At 36.2% G+C, this 19,573-nt stretch overlaps 1 pseudogene; it reads left to right on the top strand.

The window, feature by feature from the left end:
- The first annotated feature begins 7,370 nt into the window (after positions 1–7,370).
- LOC107812116 (uncharacterized) lies at positions 7,371–9,831 on the top strand (annotated as a pseudogene).
- Positions 9,832–19,573: the final 9,742 nt, after the last annotated feature.

Below are 19,573 nucleotides of genomic sequence, written 5' to 3'. Positions count from 1 at the left end.
GATCTGGTCAGGCAATTCCAAACCTGGAAAGTTATGCAAATACCAAGAGATGAAAATGTCGAGGCGGACGCCCTAGCCAATCTCGCATCTGCGGCAGATGTAACGAGCCGTGAAAATGCTTTCGTAATTCATTTGTTTCATTCAACACTCGATCCAGATAAAAATGAGGTAAATTTCAATAACTTAACCTGGGACTGGAGGAACGAGATTGTTGCTTTTTTGTAGTATGGTACCGTCCCTGAAGACAAGAAGAAATCCACTCGCTTCGAAAAAGGGCTGCTCGATATTGTTTAAAGCAATGCAATCTTTATCGAAAAATGTTCGGTGGTCCCTTAGCAAGATGTCTTGAGCCTTCTCAAACGGAATATGTAATGAGAGAAATACACGAGGGGCATTGTGGAAATCACGCAGGAGGACGATCACTGGTAAGAACCATGATTAGAGCAGGCTATTATTGGCCTAAAATGGAAGAAGAAGCGGAAGATTTCGTGGCTAAATGTGACAAATGGCAGAGATACGGTAGTAACATGCATAGACTTGCGGAGTTGCTACATCCGGTTATTACACTGTGACTTTTTATGAAATGGGGGATGGATAACGTAGGTCTTTTTCCATAGGCAAAAGGTAAGGTGAAATTCCTACTTGTACTCACTGATTACTTTACTAAATGGGTAGAAGTAGGAGCATTTAAACAGGTACAAGAGAAAGAAGTCAGAGATTTCATTTGGCGAAATATCATCTGTCGATTCGGTGTGTCAAAGGAAATCGTGTGTGATAATGGCCCGCAATTTATAGGCGCACAAATCACAGAGTTTTTTCAAAGTTGGAAATCAAAAGGATTACATCCACACCTTATCATCCGGTGGGTAACGAACAAGCTGAGTCGACAAACAAAGTCATTATCAACAATTTAAAGAAGCGTTTGGAGGAATCCAAAGGTAATTGGCCAGAATTGCTACCCGGTATTTTATGGGCATACCGCACGACAGCAAAAATAAGTACGAGAGAAACACCATTCTCATTGGTGTATGGAGCTGAAGCCTTAATTCCAGTTGAGATAGGATAGCCAAGAACGAGGTTTACACAAGCGTCAGAAGACTCTAATGATGAAGAAATGCGCATAAACCTTGATCTACTTGAAGGAAAAAGGGAAGCTGCATTAATAAGAATGGCAGCACAAAAGCAGGTCATGGAACGATACTACAATCGAAAAGCGCGCCTAAGATACTTCAAGATTGGGGACTTCGTGCTCAAAAAAGTTTTTCAATCTATGAAGGCGGCCAATGCGGTAATATTAAGTCCAACCTGGGAAGGACCCTACAGGATTCATGGTATCGCAGGGAAAGGAGCATACGAGCTGGAAACGATAGATGGCAAGATACTACCTTCACATTGGAATGTCGTTCACCTGAAGAGATACTATTTCTAAGGAATACCCACGGTCAGGTATCCATATTTTAAAATTTTATTTTTGAATTTTTAAAATTTTACTGATGATTTTAGATGATAGGCAAAAAGCTAGCATGTACTAAATGATGAATCATGACCTGCAAGGCACGTGGAATACATTAAAATTCTCGGTCTAGGGTTACAACTATTCTGATAGAAATTCAGATGAGTTAAGCAGTGTTCATCTATAATCGCACCTCCGAGTCCCATGTGTTTTTCCTTTTCAAGGAAAGGACCAAATGAGAGGAACAATCAAGTTCTTGAGACTTCATACTTCAAATCTCAAACACTTGGGGGACTATATAATATACATAGACATATGTATAAAGAAGACAAAGAAGATTGGGAAATCAAAGTTCAAATCTGAGAAGTTTGCTTATTGAATGAGTCAAGTGCAGAGCAAAGTCACGAGCTAAGGCCAAAGAAAAACCTTATCATAGTTAGGGTAAAGGCAATGTACTGAAACGGGTTATAAGTAAAAACCTTGTGTTCATTTTATACTGAAACAGGTTATAAGTAAAAACCTTGTGTTCATTTTATACTAAAACGAGTTATAAGTAAAAACCTTGTGTTCATTTTATACTAAAACAGGTTATAAGTAAAAACCTTGTGTTCATTTAATACTAAAACGGGTTATAAGTAAAAACTTTGTGTTCATTTTCTTTTTTGAAATATGTTATTAAGAAAACAGTTACGAGAAAGTTATAGAAGTAATTTAAATACATGTAAAGTGCTATTTAAAACTTGACAAAGTTCAAATAAAAACTTGTCGAAGTTATTCCAAAAAACATGTGTATTCTTATTTCTTTTATTGTACATTAACACCAATATGAAGTTGAGATGTCTTCTTCATTATGTGTCGGATATAAAAGGGCCCTCTTTTATAAAATTCATGATTAATTCAAGTATTCATGAAGTTAAAAAAAACATTTTTGAAAAATTTAAATGCAAGTTATTCAGTAAGTCCTTAAAAATAAAGGCAAGAATAAACAAAACAGAAGTTCGAACAACAACAGAAACTTCTTAATATTAAAAAGTATAGACTAAGTATGAACTTAGTCATAAACCAAAAGTTGTTTATACAAAGCACCCCATGAAAGGTCTAGGGACTTAACATTTTCAACAAACCCTTAAAAAGACCAATGGTTACAACCACATACCACCAAAAAGAAAAAAAACAAAGGAAGTCAAACATCATAAACTTTTCACTGAGAAGTTGAAGGAACTGAAGCAGGGTGATCAGCAGCAGCAGGTTCAACTTGACTTGAAGGAGTGGGGATACCCGTATCATCTTTAACATTTTCAGAAGCTTCAGCCACGGGAGAAGAAAAAATCTTGGTTCTGCTGAGTCTTCTCAATAGTCTCTTTGATCTTGGCTAACTCAGATTCCAAGTTGAAATTCTCCTGGCTAACTTCAACAAGGGTATCATGGTGAGAATTTAAAAATGCCCAACTCACTTCAATGACAGTTTTATCTTCAAGAATCTCGTAATCTCTTTCCCAGTCAGCAATTTCATTTCTTAGCTTCTCATTTTCAGCCAAGGCAGATTCATAAGAAGTTTGAAGAGAAGCGTGGGAATTTTCTAAGGAGCAAACTTTATCAGAAGATACCCGGAGGTCTTCTTGAGTTTGAGTCAGAATCTGCATGAGTTCACCAGCATATGCTTCCTTCTTATCTAAGAGAGCCTTCAACTCTCTGATCTCTTTGCTTGCCTTGGAGAGTTGCAAAGAAAAAGAGGTTTCAAGGCGATTCTTTTCTTTACCTGCTTGATTTGGTGAAGCCTTTTCAACTGCCAACTCTGAAGTCAAATCCTTTACTTGCTGCTCTAAGGTACATTTAATTTCTTCTAATATTTCCATGTCGATTTGAAGACTTTCAAACTGTTCCTTCCAATTATCCGCCTCCACTTGGAAGTCACGCGCTAATTGCTCTGAGGGGGAAACCCTCTTCATCATCTCTGTGCCAATTAGATTGATCTAAAAAATAAGAGGAGGGGGGAGGGGAAGATGAGAACACTAAAAATAGAAAAAAGTTAAAGTAAAGTTTGAAAAAAGGGATACCTTTAAAGAAGCGTGCACTATATCGTTCATCAAAGTCAAGAAACTGTGGCCATCAAGTTTAGCTCTTTCAACTGGACCAATCAATGGCTTCAACCACACGTCAGCTCGACCTGATTTCCTCAAAAGGTTGCCCTCAGCAGGAACTTCAATGGTAACTTGCCTCATGGCTTCACTTCTACTTGAGGAACCAACCTCAGTGTAATGAACAGTTGAAGGAGGAGTAGTTGAAGGAGGAACTATAGAAGCAGTCAAAACAACTTGGAAAGGAATAGTAACAGCCACGATTGGCAAAGAAGGTATCATAGAAATAGGAGTAGAAAAAGAAGCAAGGGGTGCCTCATCAGAAATCGGATCTAAATTTTCACTTCCAAACCCGCAGCTAAAAAGTTGCTCAACTGAATCATGAGCAGCAGTGGGAACAACATCATCGAGAATCATCACCAGGGCTTCAACAAACTCGGTAAGAGTAATAGAACAAGGAGAAGAGGCTTCATCATCAGAAATGATTCATCTACGAGCTCGTGACCTTTTTTACTAAAGAACCCCCATCTTCTTCTTCCTCGGAGTCTTAGTCAACAGTAGCTTTTCTTTTCGATGAAGAGCCCAAAATTATCTCTTGGGCCCTTTCCAAAGAAACTCGAGAAGCTACGACCGCCTCAGCACTAGTACCTCGAACGGCAAATCCAGATAAAAAGGATTAAAATAAGATCTGGAAAAAGTAATAAAAAAAAACTCTTACCGTGAGTTTTCACTTTCCAACCAAACCGCTGGGAGAGAGCTTTCCAAGATCTACCCTCCATTAGGGTTGTATACAACAATTTTCCTACCCAACCACGAAAATTGGGAATTTCATCAACAATTCCCATGGTTACCGGAAAAGAAAGGGAAAATTAAGATAATGGTCATCGAAATTGAAGGAAAAAGGTACGAGAAAGTTATTAAAAAGAAAACTCATGTGCAAAATTCCACTTCTCAGGGAAGGGAACATTTTCATCACCCACTAAACCAACAGTGGGAGCTGCAACAAACCTGGTACACCAGCCACGGTCTCTGCCATCTTCTGGACTAACCAGAACTCTTTTGCTCCTTGCTACTAAAGTAAAAACACTTTGGTGAAAGAGTCTGGGAATGTAAAGGTGAATTAAATAGGTAAAGTAAAAGGCACACCGGCCATGTTAGTCAAATGCCTCAAACAGGCAACAACCCTCCACACTATGGGACCAATTTGACCTAAACAAACGTCGAAAAAATGACAGAATTCGAGGATAACAGGGTCAATAGCAGGTTTGAAACCTAATGTGAAAGGATATGTATAAAAAAAATCCAATTAAATAAGAGGTGATTCTTTGATTCGCATTGGGAATTATTATAGGGAAGTCATGACTCTAATGGTAGTTTTTACGAATTAAAGAAATCAAACTTTCAGTGATCTGAGTTGGGTAGATATCAGCACGATCCAAAGAGGACACTTGGTTTCTAATGGACTCTCTATCATTGTAGAAAGATAGTTCTGCAAGAACTATTTCCTCTACTAAAGGTTCATGAAGAGGTTCAGAGGGTTCCTTACCTCTAGAAGAAGACCTTTGAGAAAGAGAACCTCTGGTTCTAGAAGAAGGACCAGATCTAGATGAAGGAAGAGAAGAACCACGTATAGATGAAGACCCTAAATTATGTAGTCTACCTCCTCTTCTGCTCCTACTAGGGGCAAGAGGAAAGTTATCGACTATGGGGAATCTTCTAGGGTTAAGGTTTGATGAAGACATGATAGTACGAGGAAGAAGGAAACAAGAATTTAAGAATTGAATATTCAGAGAACTTTATGTGAGAAAGACAAAGCCGAAAACTATATTTATACTAAGAAGCAACCATCAAAGGAAAAGGTGCAATGATGGAAAGGTCATAATGAGAACTATCGCTTCGTAATTGGTGAAGCTATAAAAGAGCCTTAAAAGCGCTGCAAAGTCACAGAACCAATAAAAAGATGTCATGTGTAATAAGCATTAAATGGAAGTGACAATTGAAGCGTCGATTCCATAATAGCATTAATGGCGGCAAATATTCCCGCTTTAATAAAATTCACTTCCCAAATATTCAATTGATGAATAAATGGCAAGTGGCAGGACTATCTGTATTGGGGAAAATTAAGTTTATATATATTGAAGTGATGACGTGTCATGACACGAAGGCTGGTCAAAGAATGATGATTAGCAAAGAGGCACGAGTCGCAATAGATACGAGCAGAGGCACAAGCAGAGGCACGAGCAGATATTCAAAAGACTCGACCATTCGTACCTATTTAAATCCAAAAATTAAGGAGAATGAATCTGACAACACAAGAGAGTACAGATATAATATTTAATAAGCATTACATACTATAGAGAATCTGTGTTGAATTACAATGATTGCCATTGTAACGTAGCATTAAATGCCTTTAATTATTATTATGACAAAGGCAAAATGTATACCTAAGAAATAACTATAAAAAGGAGAATACCGATCATTTGTAAACACACGAAATATCATTAAAATATACTAATTTACTTTGTTTTCTTCTGTTCATCTTATTGTTAGCAAAATTAATTTCCTTTATTTATTTTTTGATTATCAGTAACCCGAGTTCTTCTAAAATAAAGCTTTGACCAAAATTCCACTTTTTGGTTAAACATACAACCCGTTAAGGGATGTCGGGTTAAGCGGGTTCGGGGCACCGTTAAGCTGAACGTGTTCGTCCAAAACTAGGTCCCCTTATCAACCCGTCCCAGCCCGCCCTATATGCTACAGTACTGGGCTGACCCAGGATGAAGCGGGTTGAAAACGGGTCAGCCCGGCCCGATTAACAGGTATAATCTATCCACTACTAGCTCCTGAACTACTCACCCTCCTTAGGAATAAAAACTAAGTTCTTCTAGTTTTCTATGCAACTATGGCATCCTAGTACTCCTGTAGTGAACTTCTTGAATAACTTGTCTTTTCAGTGCACTTGCAGGCCTGCTCCTTTGCTAAATAGTCTCAAGTTTTGTTCATGCCAAATACAATACACACCACATGTCAAAGTCATTCGGTATATAATTGCCCTAGTCGATCTATCTTTTCTATTTTTCAGAGCCCAATCAACTTCATCTTTCCACTCCTCAGAGACTCTAGTAATACCTTGCCACTGCAACAACTTATCCCAAATAGCAGCAGAATACTGACAGTTGAAGAAGACATGATCTACAGATTCATTCCTATCATTGTATAGATGACACACCAGGCTATCAACAGAAATTTACTGTGCCACTCTATCCTTTGTAAGCAGCCTTTTATAGATAGCCAGGTATAAAATAAAAGTTCATCTAGGAGCATCGTGATTGTTGCAAATTAGTCTACTCCATTCTAACCTTTGGACAATCTCCCTTGATCTTACAGTATATGCTCCTTAATGGAGAAGTTATCCATTTGATACACATCTTGTTTTAGAATACATTAGAAGATTGCTCGTTTTCTCATAAATGATATTAATATTTCAAACACTGATATAATATTAAAAGAATTATTTACTATTTTGTAATTTCATTTTCAAAATTTTCACTATTTTGCTACTCAATCAAATACTGCCTTAACTTAAAACTCATACATAAAATCAATATAAAGAAAGAGTGATATAGCAAACTATGCAGTAGTTTAATCTGGTCTGGTGCTAAGAGCACAACTCCTAATATTTAAATTTATTATTCATCCTATTTTGTACCGTGTTCATTGGCCCTCGGAATTTCAAGGTTATTAGAAAAGACTAGATTCTGATCAAATCCATCGTAGCCACTCAGTTGCTTATGCCCAATCAACTGCTCACCCGTCTGAAACAGGCTTGACTAGATTTTCGTCAGAACCAGTAGAAAGTATCCTTTCCAAATCTGGCCCAATCTCAAGCACAAGAAACGTTAACAATTCTTATTCAGGTCCCTTGAAAAGTTCAACTGCAACAGGAAGCCCGGTCCCTGGAAGACATTCTTCTGTTGGCTTCTATTCGGGTCCTCTGGGAAGGTCAACAACAAAATCTGGGCCGCTCCCTCTATTCAATAAATCCGGCATGAGGTGGTGGAAATCTCGTGATCGTTCAGGAAATTTACCCGGAAAAGGTCCAAATCAAAAGCATTCTCGACCGACCTCTACAGCTCCGCTAAAAGGCTGCATGATGATCGGGAACGGTTCTCCTGTAGGTAATTGCTATCTAGATCCACAAGGATTTCATTCTGGTTTTCTCAGTGCAACGAAAGGAGCTAATGTAAATGGACATGCCGATAGCTATTCAACTTGCTCTTATCTGACAAGTTATAATGCGAAAAAAAGGTTGTTAAACGCTCCTCCAGAAACTCTTGGAGCTGCTGCCTTAGCACTGCATTATGCAAATGTCATTATCGTGATTGCGAAACTAGTGGCATCTCCTCACTTGATTGTACATGATGCAAGAGAGGACCTGTACAACATGCTGCATGCCGGCTAGTTTAAGAGGAGCCCTCAGGTCGAAACTAAAGCCATTTGCCAAGAGCTTGACGTCATCAGTTTATGATGCGGTTCTTGCTGGAGAATGGAATGAAGCAATGCTGGGGACTCTAGAATGGCTCGCTCCGCTTGCTCATAACATGATAAGATGGCAATCCCTTGAGGTCAAAACCACGATTCCTACCATGTTTTCTTTTATTCAAGCCTTTTATTTTAATTTTAGTCTCATTTCCTCTCTGTTATTTTTATTCCTACCATATTTTGTGAATCATTTAGAATTTACGCCATTGTCTTGAAATTGTGATAGAAATAGTGGAGAAAAAAAATCTTCTTTTGAAGTGCTCATAAATTAAATTCGTCCAAATTATACTTGCATTAGAGTATTACTCGTTAAATGAAAATTTTAACTTCTGTTATGTTTCTTTCGGTGAGTATCAAGTGTTGGTTACTCTTTCTTTTATCAAGTTGGGTAAACTCATAGTAATTCATGTTCAGGAATGTCAAATATATGTTCATCTATGTTATTTGGAGCTGCTTGTAGCACTTTCTTCCGATATTTCACTACATTTTCTATGGGAAAGGTTAGTGCTTTCATATTTACTTGCTTACTCTTTCTTTCTTTCTTTTTCTAACTCCTTTTTGCATATTTTTGTTTTGCGTTTTGGTTTCTGCAATAAACCTTTGCAATAGGTGGTACTCGAGGATGACTATACTTTCACAACACCTTATTGCGGAAGTGACGCTTTTGAAAGAAAAGTCGAGGTTACTACTTTTTACCTTTACAAAAATATCTCTATTATATTGAGTAGGCTTTATCTTTCAAAGTTCAGCTTTGTAGAATTTGTTAAGCCAATTGGTAATTATTTTTCATGTGCTTATTTTAGCAGGTTGTCTTATCAAACTTAGCTTTCTGTTAATTGTTCTCTTTACTGCATTGATAGGGGTTGTGTGCAAGTTGCCGATACACTACTGCTTTCTCGGGAGGTTCAAATATATTCTTCTTTATGTGTATCTCAAATAAAAAATTGTCATCTCTTGCCTTAACTGTTCATCTGCATATTTAAGATTCCTTTAATCCTTGCCTCAACTGCGGATGCAGCCTTACAGGATTCAGGTAATGAGTCTCAATCTCTATTTTTAAAGTATAATATGTTTTCTTCAAAATATGTGCAGTTATAAAGTTTAAGTTCAAGTTTTGTCCCTACTGTAGCCAATACGGTAAAAAGGGCAAAAACTATAGGCCACACATTGAACAACAATATCTCTAAATATGTATTTATAAACAAATATTGGAATATCCTTTATTGAAAAGGTAATACATGTATCTTTATATTTTGTATATGCATTTTGTAATTTTTAAATGTCCATACACTTACTGTTTTTTCTGTACCAGCATAACCTGATACATGCTACAATCAGAAAGAATCAAGTAAATAGATTCAAGAATTTGTTGAGTAAAGGTTCAACCTATGTTAGTCAGAATTTCAAAGTTATTGAGACTTCTGGTGAATATAGACCACTGACAAGTACTTTTAAAATTACTTTCTTACTCACAAATTTGCTCCAGAAACTATACGAAGAAATTATTAATATTCCTATACAGACATGATTAGTTCACGGTTGAACAATAATACCATGTTATCAGTTTCATATATTACTATCAATCTTTGCTGCTACATTTTGTTTATTTCCAATGTAATTATGAAATAACTCCTTTTTTCAGTTCATATTATAGATGTCGTTGGTTTTCTATGTGCCATTGGTGACATGGAGAGTTTTGGAAATAAGTGGAAAAATGGGACATGTACTTTTGTTTGTTCTCTTCCTAAAAAAAGTTGATTAATTCTTACCTTAATTCTGTTTTCAAGTTGTTTAAGCACATATCTTTATATTATATTTTGGATGAATCATATGGATTTTAACTCAACTAGATTATGTTTCTTCTTTTTCCCCAGACAGTTCTGCAAAATCAAAAATAACTTTGTGGGAAGAATTTGAAGAAAAGTTTGAACCTTATCTATACAATGGCTCTCACCCTTACATTGTCATACAATTTTCAAACTTTATGAACATGGATTTCAGTTCACATTATTTTGTCGGTAAGAAGTTCAAAATGTCGCGTATGTTATATTTTAGCAATTACTCCAAACTGTTAGTTGTTGGTTTTTTTTATTAATGCTTTCCCTTCTTCCATACAATATAAATCCCTTTTGGTCATTGGTTATCAATACATGAAAAATAAATTCATAATCTTGGCAGTCAGAGCTGAATCATATGTAGTTTTTGTCTAAGGGATATGGCAGCTGATGCTAGAAAGAAAAGAAGTGCTATTTGGTAATTTACATACTCTATGCATGTTGCACCTCACACTAAATTTTACCTTCTAATTATAAAAGTCCATAAAGTAAGCATCTTCATGATTCATCTTAGTAGTAAATAACTAAGTTAACCATGTATTAAATCAGTAAAGAAAATCACAACAATATGGCTTTTCATTCCCTGGCTGCTAATCCTACATCTACAACCATTCTTAATTTTTCTTTCCTTTTGTTCTTCTGCCTACCACCCTTTCATAGAGTTTGGAAAGCTCAACTTTAGGCCCCAACATGTTAACGTGCTCCTATTACAATTTGCTCCCCGTAGACCATTCTTGCAAGTCGCATCGCCCTTGCCGATAGAGCAGTACCTAAGGCAAGGCTAGAGCCAGAAATCAAGTTGTCTTTGCCTATTGCTCGATCAAACTAACCTCTTCTCTCCTCCTATCAACACCACATTAGCACTTTAGTTGCCACTTCTTTGCGGCATACATGTTGACATCTCTGCCTGTTCAGGTATTTAATAATAAAAGTCTATATTACGAAAAACTATCCCTTCTTTAAATTTAAGTTCAGTACTAATACATCCTATTTTATATTATCATTTTCTGAAGGACTACCTCCTAGGACAACAACAACTCAAGTTTCCTTTGGATATAAAAAAGAATTCAATTGTTCCTGGTAAGAAATTCTTTTACTATCGTATTAATGGTTTTATTATGTAATAAATAACATGCACAAATCAATATTTCATTGTTACTTCTCATAAATTTATATAATTTGTGATATACATCTTCATCAAGATATTCTTTTAAACACATTTTTGAATTTCTGTCCTTATGTTTTTACAATTTTGCGCGTCTTAACTTAAAATATATCATTCTGTCAAGGCTTTCATTCTCCCACTTCCATGAGAATATACTATCGAAGTTTGAGAATCTGCAATTTGAAAAACTAACTTTCCAGTAAGTTTGAAGAATTTTATACTAGAAAACTATGTTTGATTAAGTTATGTACTAACTATTAAGCGAACAACCTATAATTCTTGACACAAAGGAAGGACAAAAATACTACATGAATAAAGAGCATAATAAGAATACAATGAAATAAGTCATGCTTCAATAAGTTCTATTTGGAACAAGATTATGTATTTTGCAACTTGATTGAAAGGTGAAAGAAGATGTTTTAAGGCAACATCCTCTACATCTTAAGAATCCGTCAATTTCTTATATTTAATTCTTTCTTATTTCCTGTGTTTTGACATGCAGCCTGGATATGAGCGTCTCTGCATGTAATATCAAGCAAAAACTCATACTACAGTATTTATGAGTGTGTACATTGTCATGTCCCCAAACACCTTAGTAAAGTTGTTCTAATAGAGTGGGTACATTATGGATTTCAAGGTTGTGCAAGTAGGAGTAATTGTTTTCCCCTAACTATATGTTATGAAGTCTGATTTTTTTATCTTGAAATACTATGACTTTGTCGTATTTCTGAATTTTCAAGGCATTAGAAACCTTTGTTTCGCAATCTACCTGGTATACATGACTTCAGGAAATAACTGTATGTTTTTTATAGTGTTTTCTTGCTACTTTATTATACGAATATCTGTTACATTAACATGTTCCAAAAAATAATAGCATTTGCATGCTTTTTGTATCTACCGTCTTTTCTAAGTTATATTTTCTTATGAAAGATTATATTTATTATTCTCCGCGCAATGCACTGGTACAAATACTAGTAGTTTCTAAAAGCCACCTAAAGATCAACCTAACATATTAATTATCCTTTACCAACGTTACATGATGAATACTTGTCCTTCCTGATCCATCTAAGCTGATTTTCTTATTCATTTGGGAGGAAAAAAAACAATGAGAAATCAAAGTAAAAAAGAATCAGCGGCCAATAAAATAGTAGTAATTCTCTTATTCATCTTCTGTCGTCAATTCTTTTGGAAGGAAAAAAAAGTTAAACTATATTGGGATAGAAAAAAGTACAAAAAATTGTAACGCAAATCCACTAATGCTTAGTGTAATTATCAATTTATATAAGTTAATTGTCACTAATACACTTCTATGTAATGTAATTATCAATTTACGGTCTAATCAAACCTTACATTACTTAGGATACTACTAATACACTTACTAATTACTATAAGCGACAGAAAAAAGTCTGTCGGTACTACTGCGTCGGTAAACAACTTACCTCATTAAGTATATATAAGCTAAAACTTAGTGGTTTCTGAAAATTTCTCATTAATTATTCTACTTACTAATAATCACTATATGTATATCTTATATAGCTTATATACTATACACGTATATATACTACACTATACTATATACACATCTTATTATAATCGATATAACATTAGCTATATTAAGATGTATATATATGTCAAATAAGTATTTATATTGTTTATTTAAAAGCTATTTATTATTTACACACACACACACAAATAATATTACTTAAACATACCACTAATAGATAGGCTAATCAATCATTAATATTAGTTAAGCATACCACTAATATGCATCTGCTTTATGTAATTATCAATTTATAAGCTAATCAATCGCTAATATTTCTTACTGATATTACTAATACACTCCTACTTAGTGTAATTCTTATTGCATAAGCTAATGAATCAGTAATAGTTTTTAAGATTATACTAATACATACTTAATTAGTATAATTATCAATGTATAGGCTAATGAATCATTAGCATTACTTCAGGATACCACTAATATTACTTAATGATACCACTAATAAACATTAACTCACTTTAATTATCAAATTAAAGATAAGCAATCACAAACATTTCTCACAAATATCATTAATACACGTCCATTTAGTGTATAATTATCAATGTATCGGCTAAATTGAAACTCATGAAACATAGGCACGATTGATACTCACGAAACTGACGGCCAACTTCTATTTCTCCAAACTGACGACAACTTATTTCTCCGAGTCGGTTCCTAATTAATTCAAATCTTTCTACTATCAAAAATTCAAGAAAACATACGGTTTCTACAAAATATGGTTACTTATCGTGATTTAATCAAGGATATAACAATTTCGAAAATGCAATGGAAGTTAAAAGTTGTTTGTATGTGGGAAGTACAGATCGTTACAATTTAGAAGTTACTCTCTCGATTGAATTGGTTCTACAAGATGAAAAGGTATTAAAAATTTGTTATTGTCTTATAATTCGTTTTGCTAACTCTGCTTTTTAATTTGCATATGTGTGTATTCATGGGATAATCAGTAGCAAAAAACCCGATTGAAGCATTTGAGCACCACACATATGTATCCTTAATTATGTTTCTCAGTGATATACTATAACATGTATAAGCGTAAAACTTCAGATTGTAAGGCGTTTCCAGCCTTCCATGTATTGCATTCGTTCGTCGGGGAATCCCTATGTTCACTCCCATCAGGGGAATTTACCTTGATTTCTATTCTATTACGTACAAGTGGGCCCGCCAGTGTTTTGCTTCTCTGTTTTTAATTTGCAAATTTGATTTTTTTTGCTCTGCTCTTTGTATATTTTTTAATTTCTATGCGCTTATTCATGGGCTAATCAGTACCAAAAACCCGGTAACATACGTATCCTCAAATATGTTTCTCAGTGATATACTACAACATATATCACATTTTGCTTTCTGCTTTTTAATTTGTAAATCTGGATTTTTTGCTCTGCTCTTCGTATATTTTTTAATTTCTATGTGCATATTCATGGAATAGTTCTTCTTAGAGGCTGAACTTTTTTCCATCACTGTTTCTCAGTCATAATTTATCCTCTATGAAATATATTTGACCGTTAGAGATAAACACTTAGAGAAATACATTTCAGAAACTTTATTTACCAATATGAGTTTCTTAGAAGTAGAATAGGACTTTTTTAATATTCAATTTGGCGGTTATATATTGTGACAACTTAAAGGTTAATTTAATTCTTTACTTCTCTAACAAACCAGTTGATTAGTTATTGTTTAGACTATGTTGCATAATACTACTCTAATTACCACAAATATCACATGAATTTATTCAAGAAAGCTATAAGTACAACGATTACATTGTATTCCGATTTGATGAGAATAAGTATGATGAATCATTAACTGGAGTTGCCTCTGTTAATTACTATTCTATGCATTAATAGTAAACTCATGACACATCTATGAAGTGCTAGACTGAGCTCCTTATTGGATTTGGCGATTGATCCTCCTCTTCTAAACCAAACAGAGTTCATTTTCTTTTTTGTATCGCGTTCGAATTGGTAGCCTATTGGCATATTAGGGCATCATATGCGGCTTTTGATTATGTCTGAGGTGGCTTATTGCCTGAGCAATTCGTAATGGGTGAGACGAGATCATTGAATTCGAGATCAGTGCAATTTGAGCATATGAAGTAAATTAAGGGGCTAAGACCATTGTTTGGTTCATAATGAGGTGATAGTTCTTGCCAGAAGTATAGACCCAATGAATTGTTGATTCGGCGGTGTTATGAATTTATACAGATCTCATCTGTCGTGTCGGTATTGTAAGAATTTAAACAAGACCTATGTATGTCATGCAGAGCATGGGATGTGTAATGATTTTTTTTCTAGATGGGATCAATGGAAGTTCTTGACTAGTGAGTACGTAAACGTTCATAGTTCAGAAGGGAGGTGAAGTCCTCATGTTACCTTAGGATGATATGGTATATGCGATATGTGTTGAAGGATTGAGATTTGCGTGTGTAAGGTTATGGTTCAGTTCTGAATGGAAATTCATAACATTCTTAGGCAGTATGGGCAGCTTTAGGTGATTAGGGAAATGAGCTTCAGATGATTAGGGTGAATGATCTTCAGATGATTAAGGAAATTGTATTTCTAATCATAGTGATTTGTAGAGGGTATATGTTTCAGAAAAAGGCCAATGTGATTAAGTTGATGGCACTTCAATAGTATTGCGGCACTTTAAGGCTGGATCGACTGCTGATATTCGAGTTTCTTGTATGGCACATGGAAATTTTAGAGTATTTATCGTGGGATGATTAGGTATTAAAGGTGTGCACGTATTCGCACGGTGGAAACTGGAATCAGGTATGATGATTTGTGTGCCATATGGAGTTGGAGACTGGGAGTTCTCATGTACAGGCTAGATTGTGGTGGTGGATCGTGTGTATTCGGCACCGTTTAGCGGTAGTTGGGATTTGGAGGCTCGAGTGGATCTTTGTTTGCTGGTATGTTAGATTTATGATGTGATGTCGAAATTCAGACTGGCTATCTTAGTGTTGAGTGATTTTGAACTATTGCGCTACGGGCAATACCGAAAATGCCACGAGTTGAGTGATGAAGTGCGTTGGATTATGTTCTAGCAGAGTGGTTTATATTTCAAAGAACCAGCGGACGGTTGGGAAGGATTGCTTTCTTAATTGGGCATTCGTGATGGATGTCAGTGCAAAGGTTGCTATCATTAATTCAGTTCCGGTGTAGAGGGACTTTTTGGATGCGTTTCGTGTGGCTAAGCATGTCGTCGGGCGAGGTTGTTGATTTCGGTATTAATTTGGTATCGGGCACCGGATCGTCTGGCTCCGATAGGAGTTGTAGTAGTGGAAGTCGAGCGGTATGAGTAATTGGGTGTTGCTCGGTGAATAACGTACCGGTTATGTTCTATCAGGTTTGTGTGGTGTGTGTTATTTGTTTCACCGTGGGTGTAATGATTTGCTTTGGCTCCAGACATCAATTGAGCATGGTTGTCGATTTCAAGCATAGTGACTTGAGGTGTTTCATGTGGAGTAGTATTTGGATAAGATCGCGCGTTGCAGCAAAGCTGTGTGGAAACATGACCTTGCGGGTCAAATTTGTATGTCCTATTTCTATGATGTGAGGCAGGGTCTCAGCCTTGTGTTGTGGCAGTACTGCTGAGTTTGAACTCTCTCAGTTGAGTCATTTTCATGATTTGAGTATGTTCGGACAGTTTCTTATTAGTGCACGTATTATGCAAGTTGTGGATTAGGAATGTATAGATGTGTCATGTCACCAGAGTGGTGTGTTGGGTTCAAAGTGATCATTGGGGTCATTAATGAATACAAACGGATTTGATTTCAGCATGTTTGATGGGTAAATATCAAGGTTCGGTTCAAAAATTTGTTATGATAATTGCTAGAGGAGAAATGGCCTCATGAATGGTTGATCTGAGCAATGGTTATGGTTTATTGCGTGTTTCAATTATCGTTGGCAGTATATGAGAGTGTTGGAATGAGACCTTGGCTAATAAGAGATTTCTATCGGTATTTGGTTGTTGTGGGCAGCTGCTGTGAATGGAAGTTATCGCTGCATTTGTTTGAGTTATTGGTATATCATATAATTGCACCTAAGGTTGCAGGCATGGTCTATTACAGCTGGTTCAGACTTATTCTGAATGTAGGTGTGAGGTTCTGATCTTGTGTATGATTTCGAAAAGGTGAAATGTGGCTCTATGATTTATGGGCTAGACTAGATTGTGTGATTTTAGTTAAAACGCGTTATCGGACCCATGTGAGATAAGGTGACGTGAGATCATCCCCGGGTTTATGCTTGATAAGGTCATTCAACTTTTGGTTGGCTTCTAGGACAACTCTGGGTACGCTCGAGGACGAGCGTTTGTTTAAGTTGGGGAGAATGTGATGACCCGATCCGTCGTCTCGTGAGTTACCGCCCCGTTTTCCCCACTACCTATTTTGTTATGCTTATGTGGACGAGTTGAATTGGAGTGGTTTTGATAAGAAATGAGACACTTAATCTCTTTAAGGAAGGTTTGTGTTGGAAAAGTCAACCGGACGTTGACTTATATGTTAGAGGGCTCGTATTTGAATTCCGTTGATTCAGTTAGCTTCGGGGGATGATTTGTGACTTAGGAGTGTGATCGGAAGTAATTTTGGAGGTCCGGTATAGAATTAGGCTTGAATTGGCGAAGTTAGTATTTTGGCGATTTTCGGTTGAGAGGTAAGATTTTGATCTGAGAGTCAGAATGGAATTTCGAAAGTTGTTGTAGCTTCGTTAAGTGATTTGGGATGTGTGTGCAAATTTTCAGGTCATTCGGACGTAGTTTGGTTGGGTTTTCGATCGAATGCGTGTTTTAGAAGTTTTAAAAGAAATTAGGCTTGAATTCGATGTAATTCGATGATTTTAGTGTTAGTTGAGGTGTTTTGATGATTGGAGAAGGTTTGGATGATGTTTTAAGATATGTTGGTGCGTTTGGTTGAGGTCCCAGGGGCCTCGGGGTGATTTCAGATGGCTAACGGGAATTTTTGAAGTTGGAAAATGCTGCAGAAATACAGCAGTCAGTGTAGAGCAATTTTGCTCTATGCAATCGCATAGAAGGTGTTGCGATCGCATAGGGTTAGCTACAGTGCCCTAGAATTTTGTTCTATGTGATCGCAGGAGCTCTAATGCGATCGCATAGGGTTAGCTACAGTACCCGGACAGAATGTTAAAAACATTTCATCCGCGAACCAAACCCATTTTTTCACCATTTTTGAGCAACCTTGAGAGCTTTTGGACGGGAATTGAAGGGGTTTTGATGGGAAGTGATTGGAGGTAAATCCTATGAACTAAATACATGATTATATTGTGAAATCATCCTTGAAATTCATGAAAATATATCCAAATTGTAAGAAATTAGGGCTTGAAATTGAAATTCTAAATTTGGGATTTGATGGGCCATTTGTGGTCCGATTTGAGAGATTTTTGTATGTATAGACTCGTGGCGAGATAAGGAACCCGATGACGTAAAAATTTCTGAGTTTCGAGACGTGGGCCCGGGGCTCGGGTTTTGTCAAATTCGTTAATTTTGATATTTTTCGAGTGTTTTCGATTGGGTATTGTCTCTTTAGCATAATGCGACATATTCATTGTGATTTTGAGCAGATTCGTCGCACGAGGAGGCTAATTTGAGAGGCAAGGGCATTGCGAGCTAGACTTTGACCGTCTTGAGGTGAGTAATGATTTTAAATGATGTCCTGAGGGTTTGAAACCCCAGATTTGCACAACGTAGTGCTATACTAAGTTGAGATACACGCTGTGTGACGAGCGTGAGGTTCAATGCTATGGGGATTGTGACTTGGTCCACCCCGAACGATATTTTACTACATTTTTGATTGAGACATATACGTTATTATTGTGAATTGGGATAGTTGCCATGCTTGGGGCCTTGTGCCGACCTGTAGAACCCTTAGGGGATTTTTGACTGGTTTTCCTCACTTATTTTGTTAAAGAATTTATATCCTCGGTCATGTTTCCAATTGTTTAAGAATGATATGAACCAGATTTTTGAAATGTTAATCATAAATAGGAAGAGATATGAGGGTTGAGATCCCGACCGTACATTATGCCCGAGAGGCTGTGATTTTTAAATGACTGAGAGGGATCGAGGACCCAATAGTGAGGATATTTTACATATTATGGATCGGGCTATACGCCGCAGCAGATATATTTATATTATACATATTATGGATCGGGCTGCACGCCGCAGTAATTACATATTATGGATCGGGCTGCACGCCGCAGCAATTACTTATATGGATCGGGTTGCACGCCGCAACAATTATATAGCGCTTGGGCTGAAGGAGCCCCTCCGGAGTCTGCACACCCCCAGTGAGCGCAGTCAACTATTATTATTATGGATTGGGTGTGAGCACGTGATTTTTGCTTTAATGAAAACTACTCCAAAATAAATCAAAAAATAAAATAAATTTCTTTTACTGTATAATTTTTGAATTTTTGCGTGGTGTTAAATACTTGTGTTATGTCCGTAAGTGTTTACATTGTCATAATAAAATGAAAAATAAAATAAAATACATATTGCATGCATATAGGATTTAATTATGCATTTAAGAGATAATTTAAATAAAATCACAAAAAATATGCATTCGTTCTATTTTTAAATATGTTACTGTGTGATTAATGTTTTGACTATGTGTTAAATAGTTGTTATGAAGTAATTAATATTTTTATGTAAGGTTAAAAATTGTTTTATAATTTTATTAGGATTTTTTTTATTAATAATAAAATCAGAAAATAAAATAAAATAGAATGGGAAAATTGGACCTGGATTTAAAATCCAGGCCCAAATCGAATTACCCTTCCACAGCCCAATTCCAACACTCCCAGGTCCGGTCCAATTCAAAGCCAGAACCAAACGACGTCGTTTGGTCACCTCTCATCAAGGGCCGTTGGATTAAATCCAATCAACGGTCAAGATCCCCTGCCCTTACCCGCAACCCATAACCCGACCCATTGA

Source organism: Nicotiana tabacum, chromosome 10 (assembly GCF_000715075.1).
Source record: "Nicotiana tabacum cultivar K326 chromosome 10, ASM71507v2, whole genome shotgun sequence".
NCBI classification, from domain to species: Eukaryota; Viridiplantae; Streptophyta; class Magnoliopsida; order Solanales; family Solanaceae; genus Nicotiana; species Nicotiana tabacum.
Note: the sequence above shows the minus strand (reverse complement) of the source record. Positions and strands in the feature narration are given on the sequence as shown.